This window comes from Neomonachus schauinslandi, chromosome 1, assembly GCF_002201575.2.
Source record: "Neomonachus schauinslandi chromosome 1, ASM220157v2, whole genome shotgun sequence".
Lineage (NCBI taxonomy): Eukaryota > Metazoa > Chordata > Mammalia > Carnivora > Phocidae > Neomonachus > Neomonachus schauinslandi.
Window position 1 is genome coordinate 62,313,569 of NC_058403.1, and position 5,615 is coordinate 62,319,183.

General features: G+C 41.8%; 1 pseudogene; it reads left to right on the plus strand.

The window, feature by feature from the left end:
* The first annotated feature begins 2,731 nt into the window (after positions 1-2,731).
* LOC110582543 lies at positions 2,732-3,387 on the plus strand (annotated as a pseudogene).
* Positions 3,388-5,615: the final 2,228 nt, after the last annotated feature.

Genomic DNA, 5,615 nt, shown 5'->3' on the forward strand with positions numbered 1-5,615 from the left:
TCCCTCTCCCACTCCCCCTGCTTGTGTTCCTGCTCTCGCTATGTCTCTCTCTGTCAAATAAATAAATAAAAAATCTTAAAAAAAAAAAAGAATAGGAGTGTATAATGCTTTCTGAAGTTATTTCCATTCTCTGCATTAAGAAACTGGGAATGACTCTTAAATAGTATAGCTGAGGGACCAGCATGGTCCAGCTGGAATGCTCCCTTGTGTGACAGTCTACAGCAGTCCATTCCTTAATTCTGAGCTCCAGTTACCACTTATCTCTTTGATACTTAAAAAGTAACATTTGAGGGGTGCCTGGGTGGCTCAGTTGGTTACACCTCTGACTTCGGCTCAGGTCATGATCTCAGGGTCCTGGGATCGAGCCCCACGTTCAGCTCCTTGCTCAGTGGGGAGCCTGCTTCTCCCTCTGCCTGCCACTTCCCCTGCTTGTGCTCATGTGCTCTCTCTCTCTGTCAAATAAATCAATATTTTTTAAAAAGTTACATTTGATGACTAAATTATTTTACAGAAGGCTTTGCCTCACTTCAATATGCTCTGCCGAAGAAGAATGTGAAGGAAATGCTGCCTTTTCCTATGAACATTGAAAAAAAAATTGTATCTATGTCCTCTTTTGCCATACAAGGCATTTTTTTGTGATCTGTGGTGATGAGATGTATGTTTTATACCCATTTTGGAGGAAAAGTCCCTTCTGCTTGGAGTCATTGATCTAAAACTTATGCCACCATATATAATCACCAGCACCATTGGTCACCCCTGTGGCACCATTATGGTTTATTGTGGCAAGTCTACAGAGACTGGGTTACTGAGAGATGGAAAAGGTGTTCTATAGAGGCAGAGAGGAATTTTCAGAGATCATCAGAATGTGATGCAGATGTGAAAGATAAAGACAAGAAATTTTGGAGCCTACTGGTCCCTTAGGCCACTAGTTCAAACAGGACTCAATTTGCCCTCTGGTTTCCAGGATGCTCAGACAACACAGAAATGGTCAGTCATTACATGACATCTACTGGCTACATGCATCACTTCTTGGGACTTTTACCAGAATCATTAGGAAAGAGGCACTCTCTCTTTCTTGAAGGAATATGTTAGTCTGGAATCCCTGTGAATCCTGTTGGCTACCACATGGAGAGAATCAGCTGAGCAAATCTGAGGAGTGGCTGAAAGCCAGATGTGCCACAAATCTTTTTCAGAAGTAAATAAATTCCATTTGTTATGTTTTTAACTTGAACTAGCTGAGCTGGATTTTTTGTAACTTGCATCTGAAAGAGTCACGGCTAAGACATGTTATGAAGCCAATACCATTTTCTCCATTTAACTGCATCTTTGGAAGTATTAATAAGTCACTCAAAACTATGAAACTAAGGAATGGCTCAGACCAAATTAGAACTTTTTAAAAATCATAACTGAATTATATTCTCTTCAGGAACCCATATATATGTGCTATACCATGAGAATCCCTCCTATATTTATTAACTGCTACCCTATCTACTGGCATATACAGGGAATAATAAATGATATTAACCTTTTTATACAATAGCACTTTCACAGTCATCAACTTATTTTGGTGCTCAATCTCACCATTTCTATTCACTATCAAATTGGAGCTCCTCATCAGTAAAACAAGAAAACAAAAATGCAAGTCATAAAGCTATCGTAGATACGATATTCTTTATCCAAGACTCCTTTTCCCTTTTGCTAAAGTAAACTTCTCTAACAAAGGTACCACCACAATTCAATGAGTAAAGGATAGTCTTTTTTCAACAAATGCTATTGAAAGAATTGCTTACCATTTGGAAAAAGTAAACCATGAAGTTTACCTTCTACCTTACACAAAAAGTAACTTGAACTGTTGAATCTCAGATCTGTACCTCTGAAACAAATAATGCAATATATGTTAAGAAAAAAAGAAGAAGAAGAAGAAGAAGGTAGCGGGAGGGGAAGAATGAAGCAGGGGAAATCGGAGGGGTAGACGAACCATGAGAGACGATGGACTCTGAAAAACAAACAGGGTTCTAGAGGGGAGGGGGGTGGGAAGATGGGTTAGCCTGGTGGTGGGTATTGAGGAGGGCACATTCTGCATGGAGCACTGGGTGTTATGCACAAACAATGAATCATGGAACACTTCATCTAAAACTAATGATGTAATGTATGGGGATTAACATAAGAATAAAAAAAATTTTAAAAAAAAAGTAACTTGAATCAGAATCTTAAAATTAACAGTGAACAGGTAAGTCAATAAATTAGTAAATATAAATAAGCATTGACTATGACAGAAAAAAAAGAAAAATAATAATTTTGCTGGTTTTCAAAAACAAGGTTCTAAATTGCTCAACAAAAATGTGGGGGGGGGGTGCCTGGGTGGCTCAGTCGTTAGGCATGATCAGGTCAGGTCATGATCCCAGGGCACTGGGATCGAGCCCCACATTGGGCTCTCTGCTCCGCGGGAAGCCTGCTTCTCCCTCTCCCACTGCCCCTGCTTGTGGTCCCTCTCTCGCTGTGTCTCTCTCTCTGTCAAATAAAGAAATAAAATCTTAAAAAAAAAAAAATGTGGACAGGGGACTCCTCATGGCGGTGGCGGCTGCTTGAGTGCAGAGCGGTGGTGACTGAGCTGCGAGCCTGGCTGGCGTGCGCCAAGCCCCGGTCCGGCCTCCGCATGCCCCCCCACCCCGCCCCCGGGGCATCGCACCCCTGATGCAGCGCGGGTGCTCAGCCCGCCCCGGCCGGGACGATGGTGAAGTATTTCCTGGGCCAGAGCGTGTTCTGGAGTTCCTGGGACCAAGTGTTCGCTGCCTTCTGGCAGCGGTACCCGAATCCCTATAGCAAACATGTCTTGATGGAAGACATAGTGCGCCGGGAGGTGACCCCTGACCAGAAACTCCTGTCCGGGCGTCTCCTGACCAAGCCCAACAGGATGTCCCGCTGGGCCGAGCGACTGTTTCCTGCCAATGTTGCTCACTCGGTGTACATCCTGGAGGATTCTATTGTGGACCTGCAGAACCAGACCATGACCACTTCACCTGGAACATCAACCACACCCGGCTGATGGTGGTGGAGGAACGATGTGTTTATTGTGTGAACTCTGATAACAGCGGCTGGACCGAAATCCACCCGGAAGCCTGCGTCTCCTCTACCTTATTTGGTGTCTCCAGAGCTGTCCAGGAATTTGGTCTTGCCCCGTTCAAAAGCAACGTGACCAAGACTCTGAAGGGCTTTGAGTACCTGGCCAAGCTGCAAGGGGAGGCCCCTTCCAAAACCCTCGTTGAGACAGCCAAGAAAGCCAAGGAGAAGGCCAAGGAGACGGCACTGGCAGCTACAGAGAAGGCCAAGGACCTGGCCAGCAAGGCGGCCAGCAAGCAGTGGCAACAGCGGCAGCACTTCGTGTAGCCAGCCCAGGCCCGGGGCCGTAGGACACCTGACCACCCGGCTCCAGTCCCTCAGCCCTTCCCCCTTGTACTTTACTAGTAAAAGTCAACTTCCAGCCCTTTCTGCTCTCGGGGGTGGGGGTGGGGGTTGGGGCTTGAGCTGGGTGTCCTGTTTGGCACTGATGGTGCAGCTGAGGACCGGCCCAGGGAGGGGCGGTAGCTCGCTGGGGGTCACAGCGTGCAGGGGGAGGAAGCCTAGACTGTAAGTTCTGCGAGGGCAGGGGCCTTTGTTGCGTTCTCTGATGTGTCCCAGGTACCTGGAACAGCATCTAGCACCTAACAGGCACTCAATAAATAGTTCTTGAATTCAAAAGGGAAAAAAATGTGGATAGGGGCCATAGGTGGCTCTGTCAGTTAAGACTCTGACTCTTGGTTTCAGCTCATGATCTCATGGGTCAGTGAGAGCAAGCCCTGTTTTGGGCTCCCCACTCAGCAGGGAGTCTGCTTGAAGAGAATGCCCCTTCCCCCACTCGCTGGCTCATTCTCTCTCTCTCTCAAATAAATAAATAAATCTTTTTTAAAAAATGTGGATCATGTAGCAGAGCTTGGGAGCCTGTAGCTAAAATAAGTTTCTTTTTTTTGTTGGGATGAAGAACAGAGCCATTGATCATCTATTATGTTAGTATTTAAGATCCTAGCAGGAATTGGTCTGTTTGTATGGTACCCTGTGGTAACTATAGCATCTAAAAGAATGCCTGCCATGTATCTTGTTTTGTTTTTTAACCAGTGTGATTTCATCTTTTTTATTGGATGAACTTTTTCACTTATAATAGTTATAAATTTACAGAATTTTTGCAAAGATAGTACAGAGGGTTTCTCTATACCCTCCACCCAGTTCCTTATTATTAACATCTTACATTAGTATAATACATTTGTCACAAGTAGTGAATACATATTGATACATTATTATTAACTAAAGTCTATACTTCATTCAGATTCTCTGTCTTTTTCCTAATTTTTTTTTTTCTCTTCTAGGATCCCATCTGGATACTGCATTAAATTTAGTAGTCATCTCTGTTTAGACTCCTCTTGGCTGTAACAATTTCTTAGACTTTCTTTGGTTTGGATGATCTTGAATTTTTGAGGCATATTGATAAGGTGTTTTGTATAATGTCTCTCAACTGGGAGCTGTTTCCTGTTTCTTTCTCCTGATTAAACTGGAGCGATATGTTTTGAGGAAGACAGACCACAGAGGTAAAGAGCCATTCTCAACACATCATACAAAGGATACATAATATCAACAGGACTCATCAGTGTTGCTATTACCCTTGATTACCAGGTTTGATCACCAGAGACTGTCAAGTTTCTCCACCATAAAGGTATTGTTTTGTCTCTTTTCAACTGTATATATTAGAAGAAATTCACTATGCAAAGCCTACACTTAAGGAATGGGGTTGTTTTGAACCCTGGTTATTAAAAATAATAACCCTGTTATTAAAAAAAAAACAAAAAAGCTTCTTTATTTAAACTTTTGAATACACAAAAATATAAAGGGGAAAATAAAACTATAACAACTAAAATGACTATTTTGGAAAACATTGCTTCATGCATTTCTCTATTAATACACATACATATATACACATATACTGACACCTCACACTCAAATATATAATTTTATATGAACGGGATCATATCACATTAGCTGCTTTTTATTATGTATTCATGGTTTAAATGAAGTTTCTTGTTTTTTTGTTTTGTTTTGGTTTTTTTGGCTTATCTCTGCTCAACATTCTCCTATCTTTCCTAACACAACCTTTCTCCATTCTTCAAAACCAAGGCTTCCAAGTTGTGCATAATTTTGGCCTCTAATATTTATATATATGTAATATATATATACACACACATATACAATTACATGTATACTTATACAATTATATGTAATTTTACAAAAAATAGGATGCTATTATATACCTATTTATGTCTAGCTTAGACAGGCAGTAGACTCAGCTGTTAAGTCTCCTGAGGCAAGAGAAACAAAAGCAAAAATAAACTATCGGAACTTCATCAAATATAAAACTTCTGCACAGCGAGGGAAACAATCAACAAAACTAAAGGCAACCTACAGAGTGGGAGAAGATATTTGCAAATGACATATCTGATAAAGGGTTAGTATCCAAAATCCATAAAGAATTTACAAAGCTCAACACCCCAAAAATGAATAATCCAATTAAAACATGGGCAGAAGACATG